The sequence below is a fragment of the Ranitomeya imitator genome, chromosome 5 (genome assembly GCF_032444005.1).
Source record: "Ranitomeya imitator isolate aRanImi1 chromosome 5, aRanImi1.pri, whole genome shotgun sequence".
In the NCBI taxonomy this organism is placed as follows: domain Eukaryota; kingdom Metazoa; phylum Chordata; class Amphibia; order Anura; family Dendrobatidae; genus Ranitomeya; species Ranitomeya imitator.
In genome coordinates, this window is record NC_091286.1 from 652904850 (window position 1) to 652928138 (window position 23289).

The window sequence follows — 23289 nt, forward strand, 5'->3', positions numbered from 1 at the left end:
CAAGAGAAGATAGTATTCTGCTACAGATGGATCTGGATAAGTTGGAAACTTGGGCTGAAAGGTGGCAGATGAGGTTTAACAATGATAAATGTAAGGTTATACACATGGGAAGAAGGAATCAATATCACCATTACACACTGAACGGGAAACCACTGGGTAAATCTGACAGGGAGAAGGACTTGGGGATCCTAGTTAATGATAAACTTACCTGGAGCAGCCAGTGCCAGGCAGCAGCTGCCAAGGCAAACAGGATCATGGGGTGCATTAAAAGAGGTCTGGATACACATGATGAGAGCATTATACTGCCTCTGTACAAATCCCTAGTTAGACCGCACATGGAGTACTGTGTCCAGTTTTGGGCACCGGTGCTCAGGAAGGATATAATGGAACTAGAGAGAGTACAAAGGAGGGCAACAAAATTAATAAAGGGGATGGGAGAACTACAATACCCAGATAGATTAGCGAAATTAGGATTATTTAGTCTAGAAAAAAGACGACTGAGGGGCGATCTAATAACCATGTATAAGTATATAAGGGGACAATACAAATATCTCGCTGAGGATCTGTTTATACCAAGGAAGGTGACGGGCACAAGGGGGCATTCTTTGCGTCTGGAGGAGAGAAGGTTTTTCCACCAACATAGAAGAGGATTCTTTACTGTTAGGGCAGTGAGAATCTGGAATTGCTTGCCTGAGGAGGTGGTGATGGCGAACTCAGTCGAGGGGTTCAAGAGAGGCCTGGATGTCTTCCTGGAGCAGAACAATATTGTATCATACAATTATTAGGTTCTGTAAAAGGACGTAGATCTGGGGATTTATTATGACGGAATATAGGCTGAACTGGATGGACAAATGTCTTTTTTCGGCCTTACTAACTATGTTACTATGTTACTATGTTACAGTGATACACTGCAGGGGGCAATCACCTCCTGTCAGTATATCGCCGGCTGTCTTTGAGACCAGTCATATCACTGATGTGACTGCTCTCAAAGTGATCAGGATTATCATGGGACGTTATGGATTTTCTTTTCGGCGGGCAGGTGAGGAATATTTGTGGTTTATTATTTTATTTTTGTTGCAGGACACGAGGGAGTTGGGGATGATGGTTTTATTAAGATTAATAAAGGACTTTATTCTGGCTGTGACTTTACTAATCCTATAGTTGAATTGTAAATGATGGATAGGTGTCTTATAGATCTCTTACTAAGTCGTGGGCTTGATGTCACCGGACAATACAAAGGTGACATCAACCCCACAAATATGAACCTTACTTGCCAGTTGCCACCACTACAGGGTAAGTGGGAGTCACCGGGCAAAATACCAGAAAAGGCAATGTGCAATTTCTGGGATGGTTGAGAGCTGATGTTTTTAGCCTGGGGGGGCAATATCCATGGCCCCTTCCTAGGCTACTAATATCAGCCTGCAGCTGTCTGCATAGCCTTTGCTGGTTATTAAGTATAGAGGGACCCCACATTTTTTTGGGGGGTGTCCCATTTTAATAGCCAGTAAAGGCTAAGTATACAGTTGTGTCAGCGTGTGAGTGTCAGCGTGTGAGCGTCAGCACACTCTCCCCATAGACTAGCACACTGCTTTCCTGAAATACTTTCCCCATGGTTGCTCTCCCTCCTATGCACTCCTCTCCCCTGCATGTCTCTCTCCCCATGGGTTGCTCTCCCTCCTATTCAGTCCTCTCTCCCCTGCATGTCTCTCTCCCCATGGGTTGCTCTCCCTCCTATTCACTCCTCTCTCCCCTGCATGTCTCTCCCCATGGGTTGCTCTCCCTCCTATGCACTCCTCTCCCCCCTGCATGTCTCTCTCCCCAAGGGTTGCTCTGCCTCCTATTCAGTCCTCTCTCCCCTGCATGTCTCTCTCCCCATGGTTGCTCTCCCTCCTATTCAGTCCTCTCCCCCCTGCATGTCTATCTCTGGACCAGCAGCCTTCTCTCTCCCAACCACCTGACTAACCTCCATTTTACATGAATCTGCTGTTGGGGAACAGTGAAGAGTCCGGACAATATTAATATCTACTATATAAAGCTGAATGTGTGTGTATGTCCGGGATTGGCATCTGCACCGTCGCAGCTACAGCCACAAAATTTTGCACAGTCACACGTCTGGACCCCGAGAGCGTCATAGGCTATATTGTGAGGCGAAATTTTAACCCCGCGTGTTCCAATTCACCAAACAATTTTGCCCCTATCTACATAATGGGGAAAAAAGTGAAAGGAAAAGTGTTGGAGGCGTCGCAGCTACAGAAACAAAATTTTGCATAGTCACACGTCTGGACCCTGAGAGCGTCATAGGCTATGTTGTGAAATTTTAACCCCGCGCTTTCGAATTCACCAAAAAATTTTGCCCCTATCTACATAATGGGAAAAAATGAAAGGAAAAGTGTAGGAGGCAAATTGACAGCTACCAGATGTGAACAAGGGGGACTTAAAGAATGAGAGCGATGGCGCCAAAGAGTATATACCGTACAGTTGCTAAGGTGGGGCCTTGACATGGGATATTCACCACACACGGGGATATGAACACACACAAAATGCGCCACACACTACCACGTGCTTGAACACATATTACCCTCAGCACACATTTCACCACAAATACACCAACCTCGCCACATAAAAGTCAAAACACAAAAGTCGCCACTCAAAACTCGCCACGCGCAGAACTCGCCACATGCAAAAACTAGGCTCTTGCAAAACTCGCCACAAGTGCAAAATTCTCCACATGAAAAACTCGCCACACGCAAAACTTGCACACGCGGAAAAATTGCAACACATGCAAAAGTTGCCTCACACAAAACTTGCACATACTCAAAAGGCACCACACAATACTCGCAACGCGCAAAACTCGCCATGCGCAAAACTTGCTGCACACAACTTGCTACACTAACCTGTCACATGTAACTCGACACACAAAAAGTTGCTACACGCATGTTGCTACACAAAACTCATCTCACAAAAGTTGCTACATGCATGTCGCCACACGCAACTCAACACACACAACTTGACAAACGAAACTCGCCCTAAAACACACACAAGTCTGGTATTATCCTTCAAAAGTAAAAATCTGATCAATAAGCAGACAAACTACAACAATTGCACCATATAGGAAATACGGCAGCTGTCAGTCACATGACCTGTCTATTATGTGTATGTGTGAGCTAATATATACTGTATACAGGGGAGATGACACACAGATATATACTATATACAGGAGAGATGACACACAGGTATATACTATATAGAGGAGGAGATGACATATAGGTACATATATATACAGGAGGAGATGACATACAGGTATATACTATATACAGGAGGAGATGACATACAGGTATATGCTATATATAGAAGATGACATGCAGGTATATACTATATGCAGGAGGAGATGACACTCAGATATATACTGTATACAGGGGAGATGACACACAGGTATATACTATATACAGGAGGAGATGACATACAGGTATATGCTATATATAGAAGATGACATGCAGGTATATACTATATGCAGGAGGAGATGACACTCAGATATATACTATATACAGGGGAGATGACACACAGGTATATACTATATACAGGAGGAGATGACATACAGGTATATACTATATATAGAAGGAGATGACATTCGGGTATATACTATATATAGGGGAGATGACACACAGCAGGTATATACTATATACAGGGGAGATGACATACAGGTATATACTATATACAGGAGATGACATACAGATGTATACTATATATAAGGGAGATTACAAACATGTATATACTGAGGTGATGAGGTGAAAATGAGAGGTGTGAGGTGAAAATGAAAAGGTGTGAGTGCAAAATGAGAGAAGTGAGGAAAAATAGTGGAGTGATCAGAAAATGGCAGATGTGAGGTTGAAATGACAAGTGTTAGGGGGTATGAGAGGAGTGAGGGAGAAAATGAGAGATATGAGAGGCGTGATGGGAAAATAAGAGAAGTGAGGTGCTATAACTAACCACAGATATTTACTATGCCCAGGCAACGCCGGGCTCTTCAGCTAGTAATTGTTATAAATAAGGCAGTAACTCCGGGGGTTCGTCAATTAATGTATAGAGGGAAACTCCTCTCATATCTCCGCTGCCAGCTCTGAATTTTCAGCAATATGGAGATGAGGTTTATGAAATCTTTATGTATTTTCATCTGTAAATTGTTGCAGATTTTCAACATAAAATCCACACAAGCTCCATCCACAGCTGTAATGTTCAGACATTTTCTTAAGATGCTCATGTCGGCTTTACCCCGATACTACAAGACATTTGATTTTCGGATTGCTGGCAGAATAAAGCCACACACAGATACATTTCCCTTTTCTCCTCTTTATCTCTGTGTTATGTCACATGGATCTCTGATTGTTCAGCTGACTACAATCTAACGTGTGGGGGCTTCACGGTATTTGACCTCGCCTCTACTACAGATGTCCCCTCATTTTGGTGTAATATATATATATTACGTGAACAATGCTTTCATGTTTGGTGTTTAATCACACTTTTTTTGCACATTTTTTTTCTATCAATCAGAAACTTGCCACATATGTAATCAATATTGAGTGATAGTCTCACCCTATGCACAGATACATCTGAGATCTCGTCCAAACAATTTGAGATCGAACCTAATACGATACATTTTTAAAGAAATTCACATGGACACAATTTTCACTTTCTTTATGAATAATTATTTTTTACCGACTTTATTTAACCCCTTAATCCCATATGACATACTATCCCGTCAAGGTGACCTGGGACTTAATTCCCAGTGATGGGATAGTACGTCATACGCGATCGGCCGCGTTCATGGGGGAGCGCGGCCGGGTGTCCGCTGACTATCGCAGCTGACATCCGACACTATGTGCCAGGAGCGGTCACGGACCGCTCCCGGCACATTAACCCCCGGCACATGATCGCAGTGTACCAGGGGCATAGGGAAGCATCACGCAGGGAGGGGGCTCCCTGCGAGCTTCCCTGAGACGATCGGTCACCTTGTACTGAGCGTCTCCTCCCTGAGGCCCCGGACCCAAAATGGCCGTGGGGCTACTTCTGGGTCCTGCAGGGAGTACTTCCGGGTCCAGAGCAGACTCTGGTAATCAAGCAGCAGGGCACGCTTTATTATACCGCCAAACAAAAAGTGGAATAACACGCGATCAAAAAGACGGATATAAATAACCATGATACCGCTGAAAGCGTCATCTTGTCCTGCAAAAAACAAGCCACCATACAGCGTCATCAGCAAAAAAAAATAAGTTACAGTCCTCAGAATAAAGGGATGCAATAATAATTTTCTCTATAAAATAGTTTTTATCGTATAAAAATCCCCAAAAGATTAAAAAAGATATATAAATGAGGTATCGCTGTAAATGTACTGACCTGAAGAATAAAATTGCTTTATCCATTTTACCAAACGTGGAACGGTATAAACGCCCCCCCCCCCCCCACCAAAGAAATTCATGAATAGCTGGTTTTTGGTCATTCTGCCTCACAAAAATCGGAATAAAAAGCGATCAAAAAATGTTACATGCCTGAAAATGTTACCAATAAAAACGTCAACTCGTCCCGCAAAAACAAGACCTCAGATGACTCTGTGGACCAAAAAATTAAAAAAAATTATAGGTCTCAAAATGTGGTAACGCAAAAAATATTTTTTGCAATAAAAAGCGTCTTTTAGTGTGTGACGGCTGCCAATCATAAAAATCTGCTAGAAAACCCGCTATAAATAGTAAATCAAACCCCCCCTTCATCACCCCCTTAGTTAGGGAAACATGAAAAAAAATTAAAAACCTGTATTTATTTCCATTTTCCCGTTAGGGTTAGGGTTGGGGTTAGGGCTGGGGCTAAAGTTAGGGTTACATTTACGGTTGGGATTAGGGTTTAGGTGTGTGTCAGGGTTAGGGGTGTGGTTAGGGGTGTGGTTAGGGTTATGGTTGGGATTAGGGTTAGGGGTGTGCTGGAGTTAGGGTTTTAGTTAGAATTGGGGGTTTCCACTGTTTAGGCACATCAGGGCTCTCCAAACGCGTCCAATCTCAATTCCAGCCAATTCTGCATTGAAAAAATAAGTGATCCTTCCCTTCCGAGCTCTCCCGTGCGCCCAAACAGGGGTTTACCCCAACATATGGGGTATCAGCGTACTCAGGACAAATTGGACAACAAGGTTTGGGGTCCAATTTCTCTTGTTACCCTTGGGAAAATAACAATTTGGGGGGCTAAAAAAACATTTTTTTGGGGAAAAAAAATTAATTTTTATTTTCACGACTCTGCGTTATACACTGTATTGAAAAACTTGGGGGTTCAAAGCTGTCAAAACACATCTAGATAAGTTTCTTAGGGGGTCTAGTTTCCAAAATGGTGTCACTTGTTGGGGGTTTCTACTGTTTAGATGCATCAGGGGCTCTGCAAATGCATCGTGACGCCTGCAGACCAATCCATCTAAGTTTGCATTCCAAATGGTGCTCCTTCCTTTCTGAGCTCTGCCATGCGCACAAATGGTGGTCCCCCCCACATATGGGGTATCAGTGTACTCAGGACAAATTGCCCAACAACTTTTGGAGTCCAATGTCTCCAGTTACCCTTGCAAAAATACAAAACTGGGGGCTAATAAATAATTTTTGTGGAAAAAAAATGATTTTTTATTTTCATGACTCTGCGTTAAAAACTGTAGTGAAACACTTGGGGGTTCAAAGTTCTCACAACACATCTAGATAAGTTCCTTGGGGGTCTGGTTTCCAAAATGGTGTCACTTCTGGGGGTTATCTACTGTTTAGATGCATCAGGGGTTTTGCAAATGCAATATGACGCCTGCAGACCAATCCAACTAAGTCTGCATTCCAAATGGCGCTCCTTCCCTTCCAAGCTCTGCCATGCGCACAAATGGTGGTTCCCCCCACATATGGGGTATCGGCAAACTCAGGACAAATTGGATAACTTTTGGGGTCGAATTTCTCCTGTTACCCTTGGGAAAATACAAAACTGGGGGCTAAAAAATTTGTGAAAAAAAATAAATTTTTATTTTCACGGCTCTGCATTATAAACTGTAGTGAAACACTTGGGGGTTCAAAGCTGTCAAAACACAGCTAGATAAGTTCCTTAGGGGGTCTCCTTTCCAAAATGGTGTCATTTGTGGGGGGTTTCAATGTTTAGGCACATCAGGGGCTCTCCAAATGCAACATGGCGTCCCATCTCAATTCTTGTCAATTTTGCATTGAAAAGTCAAATGGCGCTCCTTCCCTTCCGAGCTCTCCCATGCGCCCAAACAGTGGTTTACACCCACATATGGGGTATCAGCATACTCAGGACAAATTGTACAACAACTTTTGGGGTCCAATTTCTTCTCTTACCCTTTGGAAAATAAAACAAATTGGAGCTGATGTAAATTTTTTGTGAAAAAAAGTTAATGTTAATTTTTTTTAAAACATTCCAAAAATTCCTGTAAAACACTTAAATGGTTAATAAAGTTATTGAATGTGGTATTGAACACCTTGAAGTGTGCAGTTTTTAGAATGGTGTCACACTTGGCTATTTTTTTTATCATATAGACCCCTCAAAATTACTTCAAATGTGATGTGGTCCCTAAAAAAATATTGGTGTTGTAACAATGAGAAATTGCTGGTCAACTTTTAACCCTTATAACTCCCTAACAAAAAAAATTTTTGGTTCCAAAATTCTTCTGATGTAAAGTAGACATGTGGGAAATGTTACTTATTAAATAACAGAGATATGTCATGTAAAATAATTAAGGGCATAAAAATTCAAATTTGGAAAATTGCTAAATCTTCTAAATTTCTGCCAAATTTCAGTTTTTTTCACAAATAAATGCAAGTTTGATTGAAGAAATTTTACCACTATCATGAAACACAATATGTCTCGAGAAAAAAATGTCAGAATCGCCAAGATCCGTTGAAGCGTTCCAGAGTTATAACCTCATAAAGGAACAGTGGTCAGAATTGTAAAAATTGGCCGGGTCATTAACGTGCAAACCACCCTTGGGGCCTAAGGGATTAATGATAAAATGCGACGTGTTTTTTGTTGTTCATTTTTGATGGATGAACTTCATCCTCTACAGGCAGCACGGTGGCTCAGTGGTTAGCATTGCAGCGCTGGAGTCCTGGGTTCTAATCCCACCTTGGACAACATCTGCAAGGAGTTTGTATGTTCTCCCCGTGTTTGCGTGGGTTTCCTTCAGATTCTCCGGTTTCTTCCCACATTCCAAAGACATACTGATAGGGAATTTAGATTGTGAGCCCCAATTGGGACAGCGATAATGTGTGCAACCTGTAAAGCGCTGCGGAATATGTTAGCGCTTTATGAAAATAAAGATTATTATTACCACATATTTCCATTTTTCCTTGGCGCCCTTTTTGAATTTTTCATCTTTTCATCCGCATGCTATATGTTGTTTTGTATTTGTTTTTGTCCTGAAAGAGTCGAATGACTATGAAACACATGAACATTAACCAGCATTCCTTCCTTCCATCTTGGCTTGTCATTTATTCAGCAGCGCAGGATACTTCCATCTTCCTTGACATATTCCGCATAGGTGTCGCTTGGAAGCTGTGGCAGCTGGGATTTATGCATCATTTACCCTTTGATTCCTCTTTACTACTCAGGTAAGACCCTATTTTGCATTAGATTTTTTTCATTAAAAAAATGCAATTGATTTACTGACTAAGGGTACCGTCACACTATAACATTTCGATCGCTACGACGGTACGATTCGTGACGTTCCAGCGATATCCTTACGATATCGCTGTGTCTGACACGCAGCAGCGATCAGGGATCCTGCTGAGACTTGTACGTCGTAGCAGATCGTTTAGAACTTTCTTTCATCGCTGGATCTCCCGCTGTCATCGCTAGATCGGTGTGTGTGACACCGATCTAGCGATGCGATCCAGCGATGCGTTCGCTTGTAACCAGGGTAAACATCGGGTAACTAAGCGCAGGACCGCGCTTAGTTACCCGATGTTTACCCTGGTTACAAGCGTTAAACTAAAAAACAAAAAACAGCACATACTTACATTCTGGTGTCCGTCAGGTCCCTTGCAGTCTGCTTCCAGCACTGTGACTGCCGGCCGTAAAGTGAAAGCAGAGCACAGCGGCTGTGCTTTCACTTTCACTTTACGGCCGGCAGTCACTGAGTGCGGGAAGCAGACTGCAAGGGACCTGACGCACACCAGAATGTAAGTATGTGCTGTTTGTTTTTTTTTTAGTTTAACGCTTGTAACCAGGGTAAACATCAGGTAACTAAGCGCGGTCCTGCGCTTAGTTACCCGATGTTTACCCTGGTTACCCAGGGACCTTGGCATCTTGGTCGCTGGAGAGCGGTCTGTGTGACAGCTCCCAGCGACCACACTACGATTTACCTACGATCACGGCCAGGTCATATCGCTGGTCGTGATCGTAGGTAAATCGTATAGTGTGACGGTACCCTAAGGCGTCTCCTAGAAGATGGACATTCAAGTAGATCTTATTGATATTTAAGTAGTTAATAGACAAAGGAGCTGGTTGTGCCACATTGGTACCAGGGAGGCCCCACCTTGTTTGTGGTGTTGGTAAATTGCCAATGTAATCAGTTCTGAATTTATTCTGCCCCCTACAGTCACATCTCACCTTCCTGACCTCCTGCTGCTTTCACCAAAAGAGAAACTGGGCCCATGTTATTATATAAATATAAATTAGTCATTTGACCCAACATATCTTGTAGGATTGTCTTGTCCAAACTGACATTATTATTACATGAAAATAACAAAATTGTCTATTTATCCTATTGTGAAGGTGCTGGTACAACTAAGGGGAAAGGCCCCACACACATTAGATGAAAATGGGGCAGCGAACGATCGTTCAGTGATTGTCCAAAACACAACACAGAATATATCGGTCAATGTATTTTTTTTTCAGGACATTAGATCTAATTATCTGCCTAAAAAATCCAACTCGCTGGACCTGAGTTTTGAATAATTCTAAACGTTCATTGGTCGATATGAACAATTGCTCGTTTCGACCACTGACATTGGTCGCTCATTTTGGCTGAGGTCTGACATTTCATTCTAGACACATCTAATGTGTAGGGGCTTCAGAAGTCCACACAGATCAGAATTGGCAGATTTATACATTTTTCTGCAAATCTTAAAAAAATTCTGCTGGACAATTAGTAAATTAAATATGTGCCAAATTGTGCTGATAATGAAGGAGGCAAAGTAATATTTCACTTAAAATCTATACAAAATTTAGCAAGTAAAATATATATTTTAATTTGATTTGAGATTATTTCTTCCTCTTTTAAACTAATTAATTTGTTAGAATTGATCTAAAAATCCAGATTCTATCTCGGATTCTGCACAGAGGATATAGGGGGGCATCTGGTTGAGATTTATAAAATGTCTCCTTCTTATCTGCTGCAGTAATACACTGCGGACATTACCTGCAGAAACAAAATATTTCCAGGAAAGTCTCCTTCAGATAGGCAAGGTTTTTAACCCCTTAATCCCATATGATGTACTATCCCGTCGAGGTGACTTGGGACTTAATTCCCAGGAACGGGATAGTACATCATAGGCGATCGGCACTGCTCACGGGGGGAGTGCGGCCAATCACCGCCGGGTGTCAGCTGATTATTACAGCTGACATCCAGCACTATCTACCAGCAGAAGTCATGGACCGCTCCTGGCACATTAACCCCCCAGAACACTGCGATCAAACATCGTTCCAGCGGCATAGGGAAGCATCGTGCAGGGAGGGGGCTCCCTGTGCTTCCCTGAGACCCTCGGAACAATGCAATGTGATTGCGTTGTTCAGAGGATCTCCTATGTCCTCCTCCCTTCAGGTTCCGGATCCAAAATGGCTGTGGGGTGCCTTCCGGGTCCTGCAGGGAGGTGGCTTGCAAGCGCCTGCTCAGAGCAGACTCCGGCAAGCCTGGAGCACTGCCTGTCAGATTGCTGATCTGACACAGTGCTTTTCAAAGAGTCAGATCAGCTATCTGACTCTATACGGTGATGTAAAGTAAAAAAGTTTTTAAAAAATCCAATAAATAAATTTCTTAAAATAAAAGTACACACATTTAGTATCGCCACGTCCGAAACGAACCGACCGATAAAACTGTCCCATTAGTTAACCCCTTCAGTGAACACTGTAAAAAAAAAAAAAAATCACGAAGCAATAAACAGCGCTTTATTATCATACCGCCGAACAAAAAGTAGAATAACATGCGATCAAAAAGACGGATATATATTACCATGGGACCGTTGAAAACGTCATCTTGTTCCGCAAAAATTGATCTGCCACACAGTATCTTCAGCAAAAAAAGTTAGTCCTCAGAATAAAGCAATGCAAAAATAGTTTTTTATATAAAAGTTTATCATATAAAAGCGCCAAAACATAAAAAATGATATTTTGCTGTAACCGCACTGACCCGAAGAATAAAACTGCTTTATCAATTTTATCAAACGTGCAATAGTATAAACGCCCCCTCCAAACCCCCCCCCCAAAAAAAAGAAATTCATGAATAGCTGGTTTTTGGTCATTCTGCCTCACAAAAATCGAAATAAAAAGCGATCAAAAAAGTCACGTGCCCAAAAATGGTAGCAATAAAAACAAGACCTCACATGACCGTGGACCAAAATATGGAAAAATTATAGCTCTCAAAATGTTGAGACGCAAAAACTATTTTTTGCTATAAAAAGCGTCTTTTAGTGTGTGACCGCTGCCAATCCTAAAAATCCGTGAAAAACCTGCTATAAAAGTAAATCAAACCCCCTTTCATCACCCCCTTAGTTAGGGAAAAATAATAAAATAAAAAAATGTAGTTGTGGTTGGGGTTGGGGCTAAAGTTAGTGTTAGGGTTGGGGCTAAAGTTAGTGTTTGGGTTTGGATTACATTTACATTTGGGATTAGGGTTGGGATTAAGGTTAGGGGTGTGGTTAGTGTTATGGTTGGCATTAGGGTTAAGGGTGTGCTGGGTTTAGGGGTGTGGTTGGGATTAGGGTTAGGGGCATGTTCGGGTTAGGGGTGTGGTTAAGGTTAAGGTTGGTGTTGGGATTAGGAGTAGGGGTGTCTTTGTGCAAGGTTTTCAGTTAATTGGGGAGTTTTCACTGTTTAGGCACATCAGGTGCTCTCCATGGTGTCCAATCTCAATTCCAGCCAATTCTGTGTTGAAAAAGTAACAGTGCTCCTTCCCTTCCGAGCTCTCCCATGCGCCAAAACAGGGAGCGCCTAACAGTGCGCAAAAACATATGGGGTATCAGCGTACTCAGGACAAATTGCACAACAATTATTGGGATCCATTTTCTTCCGTTCACCTTGGGAAATAAAAAAAAATTGGTGTCAAAAAGATCATTTTTGTGAAAAAATGATTTTTTATTTTCACAGCTCTACATTATAACCTTCTGTAAAGCACTTGGTGGGTCAAAATGCTCACCACTAATCTAGATAGGTTCCTTAGGGGGGTCTACTTTCCAAAATGGTGTCACTTGTGGGGATTTTAATGTTTAGGCACATCAGGAGCTCTCCAAACGCGACATGGCATCCTATCTCAATTCCAGTCAATTTTGCACTGAAAAGTCAAACTGCGCTCCTTCCCTTCCGAGCTCTCCTGTGTGCCCAAACAGTGGTTTACCCCCACATATGGGGTATCAGCATACTCAGGAGAAACTGAACCCCAAATGTTGTTGTACAATTTGTTCTGTTACCCTTTGTAAAATAAAACAAATTGGAGCTGAAGTAATTTTTTTCTGAAAAAAAGTTAATGTCCATTTTTTTTAAACATTCCAAAAATTCCTGTGAAATAACTGAAGGGTTAATAAACTTCTTGAAAATGGTTTTGAGCACCTTGAGGGGTGCAGTTTTTAGAATGATGTCACACTTGGGTATTTTCTATTATATCGACCCCTCAAAGTGACTTCAAATGTGATGTAGTCCCTAAAAAGTAATAGTGTTGTAAAAATGAGAAATTGCTGGTCAAATTGTAACCCTTAACTCCCTAACAAAAAAAAAAATTTTGGTTCCAAAATTGTGCTGATGTAAAGTAGACATGTGGGAACAGTTACTTATTAAGTGTTTTGTGTGACATATCTGTTATTTAAGGTCATAAAAATTCAAAGTTGAAAAATTGAGAAAATTTCAAAATTGACCAAATTTCCATTTTGTTTCACAAATAAACGCAGGTAATATCAAATAAATTTTACCACTATCATGAAGTACAATATGTCACAAGAAAATCTCAGAATCATCAGGATCCTTTGAAGCGTTCCAGAGTTATAACCTCATAAAGTGACTGGTCAGAATTGTAAAAATTGGCCCGGTCATTAACGTGCAAACCACCCTTGGGGATTAAGGGGTTAATGTTTTTTTAATAAAAAATCTGGTAGGGTGTCCATCTGCTGGATTGGGTGTAGTGGAAGACCGATCGGTCCCTATTATACTATTTCTATTATACTATTATACTGTCTATAGTGTGGTGAAATCGATTACACTTTTGTGGTGTCTGTGACTAATTTTTGGAAATGTGAACAATAATAAAATTTAAAAAATGTATTTATTTCCGTTAGGGTTGGGCTATGTTTAGAGTCGTGGCTTTGGTTGGTATTATGGCTAGGGTTGGGATTAGGGTTACGGGTGTGTTAGGATTAGGTTTGTGGTTAGGGCTATGGTTAGGGTTGGGATTGGGGTTAGGGGTGGGTTGGGGTTGGAGTTAGAATTGGGGGTTCCACTGTTTAGGTATATCAGGGAGTCTCCAAATGTGACATGGTGCCACCATTGATTCCAGCCAATTTTACGTTAAAGTCAAACAGTGCTCCCTCCCTTCTGAGCTCTGCCATGCACCCAAACAGTACGCCAATACCCCGTATGAGGGGGAAAGCCACTCAGAAGAATTTCCAGATCAAATTTTGTGGTCCATTTTCTTCTGATACAATTGTGAAAATAAAAAAAAATTGGTTCCAAATTAAAAATTTCTATGAAAAAGTAAAATGTTCATTTTTTTTCCTTCCACATTGCTTTAGTGCCCATAAAGCACTTAAAGGGTTAATAAACTTCTTGAATCTGGTTTTGCGCATCTTGAGGGGTGCAGTTTAGAATGGTGTCACTTTTGGGTAATTTCTGTTACATTGACCCCCAAACTCACTTTCAATGTGAGGCGGTCCCTAGAAAAAAGTGGTTTTGCAAATTTTGTTGGAAAAATTAGAAATCGCTGGTCAACTTTTAACCCTTATAACGTCCTAACAAAAAAAAAAAATACTTTTCCAAAATTGTACTGACGTAAAGTTGACATGTGGGAAATGTTATTAACTATTGTGTGACACAATTCTCTGATTTAAGGGTACAAAAATTAAGTTAGAAAAATTTCAACATTTTCAAAAATTTAACCAAACTACCATTATTTTCATAAATGAACGCAAGTCATATCGAAGAAATGTTACCACTAACATGACGTACAATACAGTATGGCTTGAAAAAGCAGCCTCAGAATCAGGGGGATACGTTGAAGCATTCCAGAGGTATAACCTGATAAACTGACAGTGGTCAGAATTAGAGTTGAGCGACTTTTACTTTTTTAGGATCTAGTCGGGTTTCGTGAAACCCGACTTTGTCAAAAGTCGGGTCGGGTGAAATCGGCCGATAATTCCGAAAAGTCGGGGGCCGACCGAAACCCATTGCAAGTCAATGGGGAATCAAAGTTCTCAGTGAGTGGAGGACAGGAAAACACCTACAGTGTCCATTTTAATGCCAAAAACATCAATTCTTATTTCTTAAGCTTGTCAATCTTAATTTACTTTATAATAATAATTAGGCATTGAAAGCAGGGGGTCATTTGGCTAAAGTTGTGGGGGGGTAGGGCTGGCTCAAGACTTTCATGGGCCCAGGAAACGCGGAATACGTCACGGCGATGGAGCAGGGAGAGGTAAGTATTTCAACTTTGCAAGTGCTGTGATCCTGAGCAAGCAGGGGGGGCACACTCATTGGCACTGGCACAGGGCCCCTCATAGTACGGTGGTGTGTTTGACGGTGGGTGGAGCCTTCCACTGCCAGACACTTTTGCGTACTATGAGGGGCCCTGTGCCAGTGACATTGCCAACAAGTGTGCCCCCCACCTGATGAAGGAACCTGCACTTTCATCTGCACCTTCCTCCTTGTTCCCGTGTAAGGTTGTATAGTATGCGGGAAAGCGAACCTGACTTTCAGCAGGGTCAGATTCTAGCAGTGTAGAGTGCAAGGGGAATGTAGTGGTCTGGGTCAATGTACCAGCAGACGCATCTAGCAATGGCTGGGCAATGGGCAGGATGAGGAGGAAACACAGAAATAGGCCCAAATAATAAAGTAGGCTAAAAGCAGTTCAAAATTGGTAACAGGACTAAACAGGCGGCATAGCTAGGTACTGGGGTGGGCTCCTCTGCTGAGTAGCAGACAGTGGTAGTAGGCGCAAAGTATTAACTGGTCTAAATGGAGGCCAGGGCCCCTGTATATTTTAACTATCATCTATCATTTCAACAAATATGTATTGGCAGTGCCATTGAAGGATTTAATAGCACAGGCTACACAGTGGTGGAGCAGGGAGAGGTAAGTATTGCAAGTGGTAGAGCACTGTTCGATCTGGGGGGGGAACACTCTCTCATGGGTGGCGGTACTGGCACAGGGCCCCTCATATTACGATGGTGTCTGATGTTGATTGTGCACCACCACCGTCAGACACTTCATTGTACTATGAGGGACCCTGTGCCAGTGCCGTCACCCAAGAGTGGGCGCACCCACCTGTCCAGGCAAATGGCACTCACACGGGTGCTTGCGCCAGGTGGTGACCACGGCCCTGTGGGGGAAGTCAGCCCATTTAGGGAGGTATAAAAATGGCCTAAGGTGGACATTTAGCAGCTGCAAATGGCGGAATTGGAGAAGTCGGTAAGAGGAGGCCAAAAGCAAGACATTTTTCAGGCAAGGTATGTGTCAGCAGGAGAAGGTGGGGCAAAATAATTTGAAATCCAAGACTGGTTCATTTTAATGAAGGTTAGATCATCAACATTCTGGGTAGCCAGACATGTCCTTTTTTCTGTCAGTATTGAACTAGCAGCACTGAAGACCCTTTCTGATAGCACACTAGAAGCAGGGCAAGCGAGCGCCTGTAATGCATATTCTGCCAATTTAGGCCAGGTGTCTATTTTAGATGCCCAGTAATCAAAGGGGAATTACCTGTGAGGGAGAACATCGATAAGGGAGGAAAAGTAGTTCGTAACCATACTGGACAAATGCAGTCTCCTGTCACTTTGAATCGATGCAGCACTACCTGTCGTGTCAGCGGTCATTGCAAAATTACTCCACAACCTGGTCATAAAACCCCTTTGTCCAACGCCACTTCTGATTTGTGCACCTCTAACACCTCTGCCATGTTGCCCCCTATGGCTCGAATGAGAACCATCACCGCCGCTGTGTGCTGGGAATGCCTGAACCAAACGGTCTACAAGAGTTGCTTATTTGGTAGCCAATATTTGCTCAAGGTTCTTATGTGGCATGATATTTTGTAATTTTCCTTTTATATCGTGGATCCAGGAGGCAGGCCAACCAGTAATTGTCATCGGTCATCATTTTGATAATGCGGGGGTCCCATTTTAGGATATGCAAGGCATAATCCACCATGTGGGCCAATGTTCCAGGTGTCAATTCACTGCTTGTGCTGGGTTGAGGAGCACTTTCTTGCAAATCAACATCACTTGTGTCCCCCAAAAACCCTGTACCTGACCTTGCAACTTCACCAGTTTCTATGGCCCCCTGAGAAGCATCCTCCTCCCATAAATATTCATCCCCATCATTCGCCTCCTCCTCATCTTCGTTTGCCACCTCGTCCAGGAGAGTTCCCATAGCAGACAATGGCTGACTGCAGCCGAGGAGGAGGGAAGCCATCATGACAGACGCCAGCTCCTTAATGTGCGTCAAACTTGGCATCAGCAGACGCATTAGTGGGTTGCTCATGCTTATGATGGCGTCATCTGCACTTACCAGCCATGTGCATTCCTCAAAACACTGAAGGACTTGACAGAGGTCTTGGAGCTTCGACCAGTGCACACCAGACAACTCCATGTCTGCCATCCAACTGCCTGCCCGTGTATGTGTATCCTCCCGCAAATTAATTACAGCACGCCTCTGTTCGCACAGCCTCTGAACCATGTGCAGTGTGGAGTTCCACCTTGTTGCAATGTCGATTTATTAGGCAGTGCTGGGGAAGATTCAGCGATCGCTGATGGTTCAGCATACGGCTGGAGTGTACGGGCAACCGGCAGATGTGCAAGCAAAGACTTTGCACCTTCAGGAGCAGGGCTGGTAACTCTGGATAATTTTTGAGGAAGCACTGCACCACCAGTTTCAAGGTGTGAGCCAGGCAAGGTATGTGTTTACGTTCTGAAAGGGCTATGGCAGCCATAAAATTCCTTCCGTTATCACTGACTAGCTTGCCTGCCTCAAGATGTACACTGCCCAGCCATGACTTAGTTTGATGCTGCAAATACTCGGCCAGTACTTCCACGGTGTCTGTCGCCCAAACACTTAATTTGTAACACAGCCTGCTGATGCTTACCACTAGCTGTTCGATAATGGGACACCTCGTGTGCAACACTGGCAGCTGAGGATGGAGTGGTCGTGCAACTGCACTCTGTGGATGAGCTTTTGCTTCTGGAGGAGGAGGGGTGGCGAACGCCTACAGCCAACTGTTTCCTAGACCGTGGGCTAGGCAGAACTGTCCCACTATGGCTGTCCCCTGTGGACCCTGCATCCACCACATTAACCCAGTGTGCTGTGATGGACACATAATGTCCCTGGCCATGCCTATTGATCCATGCATCTGTTGTGAGGTGCACCTTTCTACTGACTGATTGCCTCAGTGCTTGGACAATGCGGTCATTGACATGCTGGTGGAGGGCTGGGATGGCTTTTCTCGCAAAGAGTCGACTGGGTAGGTCATAGCGTGGTACTGCGTAGGCCATCGGGGCTTTGAAAGCTTCGCTTTCAACCAACCAGTAGGGCATCATCTCTAACGAGATTAGTCTAGCAATGTGGGCAGTCAAACCCTGTGTACGCGGATGAGAGGATGAGTACTTTCTTTTCCTAATGAGTCTCTTGTAGGGTGAGCTGGACTGGAGATGTGCATATGGTGGAACTAGCAGTGGTGGTGGACATCGCAGACTGAGAGAGGGTTGGTGATGGTATTCTCGATGTTGGCCTACATGCATTGTTTCCTACCAATAACCTTGTGATTCCCTGACTGCTTTGGCCTTGCGACGATACCTCCACACTTGCTGCTGGTTGTGTCCTAACCGGTGGGCTTACAGTGAGGGAAGCAATGTAGCGTTGCTGATTACCTTCATTCTGAGCAGGTGCACCAACGGTACGGGACGTTTGGTAGTTAGTCCAGGCTTGCAAGTGCATGCTGGTTTAATGTCTAAGCATGCTTGTTGTATTTAAATTTTGAAGATTCTTCCCTCTGCTAAAGGTCTTTGAGCATTTCTTACAAATAACTTTTGACTGATCATTCGGATCTTTGTTAAATTGCCACACTGCACTCTTCCTACTATGGAATACCTTTTCAGGCATTGCACACTGGGCTACTTTCACCGAATGGCCACGCTGTCCTAAAACTGTTTTTGTTTTTGACAAATGTTTTTGGCTTGATACGGGCCTGCCAGATGACAGCTGTTGCGATGTAGATGGCTGCTGTGGATCATCCTCCTCCGCTTCTGTGCTACTGGCAGCGGCACCCTCTTCCCCTAATGGCTGCCAATCTGAGTCAACAACTGGGTCATCTATCACCTCCTCTTCAATGTCATGTGCACCTTCCTCTGTGTCACCGTGTAAGGTGCTATAGTGTTCGGGACGGGGCAACATGGTCTCATCAGGGTCAGATTCTGGCTCAGTACACAGAGAGGGCAATGCAGTGATCTGAGTCAACAGAACAGCATTATAATCCAGCTGTGGCTGTGCATCAGTGCACTCCATGTCCGATTCATCTTGTAATGGGCAGTTAACAATTTCCCGTTCTAACCCAGGCACGGTATGTGTAAAGAGCTCCATGGAGTAACCTGTAGTGTCGCCTGATGCATCCTTCACTTTTGGTTTGGGTGAAGGACACAAGGAAACGTCTTGTTCCTGACTGGGAGCATCCACTGACGACTCGCTGCTTTTATATTTGGAAATTTCTGAAGAGGAGGCGAAAGAGCTAGTGGCTGAGTCAGCAAGGAAAGCCAAAACTTTTTCCTGCTGCTCTGGTTTTAAAAGCCGTTTTCCTACTCCCAGATAAGGGAGCCTTTGAGACCTCGTGTAGCCAGATGATGACGCTGGCTCAACACCTCCAGCCTTAGATGCTATTGTGCTTTTGCCACTACCACCAGATGCACCACCACCACCATCATTACCAGTTCGCAACCACCGCCCACGGCCTCTTCCACCTGACTTCCTCATTTTTTGGAAATTCTAACTAAAATAACAACAGTTATATGGTACTGTAAAGAAGGTGTATATAAATGTGAGATTTTAAATCTCTCTTTTTTGGGGGGAGACTGAACAAAGAATCAGGCCCTGTGCAAAAACAACACAATGTAAGTGGCAGAATGTGGCTGGAAGATATATGAAAAAGTACAAGGACTGTAGTACAATTTCAATCTCCCTACAATGACCTCAGGACAAGTATGGCAGCAATAAAAAGGACTGCTGCACACTAAAGTGTGGACAAATAAACAAGATAACTGTGCAGAAAGGAGCAATAGGATTTTTGCTTTTAAAAAGCAGTTGGTTTGCACAGCGGCGTGCAAACAGCAATACAGTTATCAGGGAGCGTTATAAGGCAGCCTAATAAGCTACAGAGCTGATGCACAAAAATATAGCCACCACTGTCCCTGCAAACAAATGGTGGTGTTGGACAGTGGAAATCACTACAGCACAAGCAGTTTCGGGGCTTTATCTTCCCTCCCTAACTATATCCCTTGTTCTGATGAAGCTGCGGCAACCTCTCCCTATGCTACGATCGGCAGAAGTAAGATGGCGGTCGGCGTGCACGCCCCTTTTATAGTCCCTGTGATGCCGCAGAAAGTAAGCCAATCACTGTCATGCCCTTCTCTAAGATGGTGGGGACCAACACCTATGTCATCACGCTGCCCACACTCTGCGTCCTCCTTCATTGGCTGAAAAATGGTGCTGAAGATCGCCAACCTCATGGCCGATCCCACACTAGGATCGGGTTGGATTTGATGAAACCTGACTTTGCCGAAAGTCGGCGATTTTTGAATTTGTCTGATCCCTAGTCGGCATTACTTCGGATTCTGATAATCCGAGGGTCATGTTGCAGGTAGTGCAGCAAGAAGGCACTCATGTCTTGCGCATCCAGGAGGACGAAGTCCTTGTTGTCTTGGTGGTGGTGAGGTGAGAATCATGCTTCCTTCGTCTGCCCTCTCCCCCAAACCTCGCCCAACAGAAATTTGATCAAGGTCTCCCTCATCTGATGAGTCTTCCATGCCCAGCGCCAGTTTGTCCTCCACTTCTTCCTCGCCTCCTGCACCTTCCTCAACAGTTTGGCTGCTACCATGCGCCCTCGGTAATCCCTCTCCCCCAGCCTCCAATGCCAGCTGCCTTGGTGCTGCTAACCTTCTTGACCTTGGAGATATGATCCCTTCCGCATATGACTCCTGTTCCTCCTCCTCTTCTTCCTCCTCTTGTTCCACCACCTGACTCCGAACACAGTGTAAGGTGTGCTCCAGCATGTAAATCACCGGAATGGTCATGCTGATAATGGCATTGTCAGCACTAAACATCTTCATTGCTAATTCAAAACTGTGCAGAAGGGTGCATAGGTCCCTGATTTGAGACCATTCCTGCAGCGTGATTTGCCCCACTTTTTGATCTAGTTGGCCCAGGCTATACGTCATAACGTATTGCACCAGGGCTCGTCGTTGCTGCCACAGTCTCTGCAACATGTGCAGAGTTGAATTCCACCATATGGGCACATCCGCATTTCAGCCGGTGAATTGGCAGGCCCAACGACTTCTGTAGAGATGTAAGTCGATGAGAGAATGGCGGAAGTAAGCACACAGCAACAGTGCCCTCTGCAGAAACCCATCTAGTCCGGGATAGTGGGATAAAAATTGCTGGACAACCAAACGTTCAAAACATGAGCCATACAAGGCATGTGTGTGACATTGCCCCGGCGAAGGGCCGCACCCAGGTTTGCAGCATTGTCGCACACAGCCTTCCATGGCTGCAGGTTGAGTGGAGACAACCATTGATGGAACCCGGTCTCCAGAGCTGACAACTCCTCAGCTGTGTGACTCACATTTCTCAGACATTTCAATATAAACACTGCCTGATGCCGTTGAGCCCTGGTGACAGCATAGAGAGGAGGTGTGCAGGATTCCTTCTGCGCAGTTACAACGCGCGTGGCATTACCAGACAGGCTTTGGGTGCAGGTGGAGGACCGAGAGGAGGTTGAGGAGGCAGAAGCAGTGGAGGAACTTCTAGATACAGAGGATCGACGAGCAACTCGTGGGGATGGCAAGACTCAGACAGCAGCCCCTTCTCCTGATGTTGCCGTAGTTACCCAGTGCCCAGTCACCGACATGTAACGCCTCTGTCCATGTCTACTCGTCCAAGTGTCTGTGGTGAAATGCACCCTGTCACACACAGAGTTTCTCAAGGAAGCGGTGATGTTGTGTGCGACATGCTGGTGTAGCGCAGGCACAGCTTTCTTTGAGAAGTAGTGGCGACTGGGCATCTGGTACTGGGGCACTGCGACTGACATAAGACATAAGGTCTCGAAAATCCTGTGTCCACCAGGCGGAAAGGCAGCATTTCTGTAGCCAACAGCTTGCTGAAGGAGAAACTCAACCTCTTAGCTTTGTCATGGCTAGGAGGTACTGGTCTTTTAATTGTCCACATCTGAGGGCTGGCTGCCATGCTTAAACGGAGTTGAGTAGGGTGTCCCTGGCAAACTGCTGGTCTGTGAGGAAGGTACAGGTGGAGATGTTATGTTGCCTTGATCAAAATGTGGTGTCGATGTCGGAGAGCGCTTAGCAACAGCAGGTGTTTCCACTTGCAAATGTCCTGACGACCTGCCAATCACACTGGCTGTTGCGGGTAAAAAGGTGTAAGGTCTGTGTCCAAAACCATGTTCGACTGCTGTCCCCAGGGTCACAGAGGATGCGGATGCACTTGATGGGGCAGATGGTGGTTGACCTGGCCCACTAGGCCGCATTGTAGCACAGTGAGCATCCCACTGCAATTTATGCCTCATATCCATGTGACGGTTCATGCATGAAGTACTCAAGCTAGTGATTTTTTTTGGCCTCTACTGAGATTTTGCTGTCAAATCTTACAGACAATATGAGTTGGGTAATCCTTTACGATGTCAAAAAATGCCCAGGCTATGCAAGGCTTAGAGCCCGTGCGACCTGAAGAGCCACCACGACTTCTGGTCTGAGGCACAGTTTGGGTTGAGGATGCAGTTGTTGACGTGCTCCCAGTTCTCCGTCTCTGTCCAGGAAAGCACACCGTTACCTCGTCGTCAGACTCATTACTAGCATTCTCCTCCACCTCCTTTGCTGACCTCATGGACTGGCAGACTGGGGGTTGACAGTAAGTGGGGTCTACAACCTCGTCATCATCCTGTGTGTTTTCACACCCGCCGTCCTCAGAGCCAACCTCTCCCTGCCCCGACCGAAAAGTCAAGTTTTCGTTCCAATCAGGTATCTCCGTCTCATCATCATCTTTCTCATTGTCTACACCAACAGGAGTTACAGTTTGGGAACGAGGGTGTACATTATGCTCAAAACCATCTTCATCTGGGCCTGTATCTGACTCACAAAGATTCTGGGCATCAGTGCAGATCATTTCCTCATCTGGATTCACAGAAGCTCTGGATCAGACCTCTGAGTCTGTAGAGCTGTGTACTCATACTATAGCCTGGGAATCAACCATGTGTGTTACCCCATGCTCAGACGGGCGGCTGGAGACTTGGGAGCTGTAAGGAAGCAAGTGTGATTTGGGTGACAACTCTGAGGACTGGAGTAGTTGTGATGTTGAAGTTGACATGGATGAGAGCCCATTTGAGCGAGCACTTGATATCCGTTCAAGCACATGCTGTTTTTGTGCCTCATCTGGAATGTTTGGCGATGCTTGTAGCGATGGTTGTAAGAAAGGGATCATATCAGATTGTCCACGAAAAGAAGTAGACATCTTACTTTGGCTGGAAGATGGTCTTTCTTCTGCAGATTTTACTGTTGCTTTACCACCTACCCCACGGACACAACCTTTTTATCC

General features: G+C 44.3%; 1 pseudogene; it reads right to left on the reverse strand.

The window, feature by feature from the left end:
- Window positions 1–22860, reverse strand: part of LOC138637903 (serine/threonine-protein kinase SBK1-like) — a 34885-nt pseudogene extending 12025 nt beyond the window's left edge.
- Between the last annotated feature and the right edge of the window lie 429 nt (window positions 22861–23289).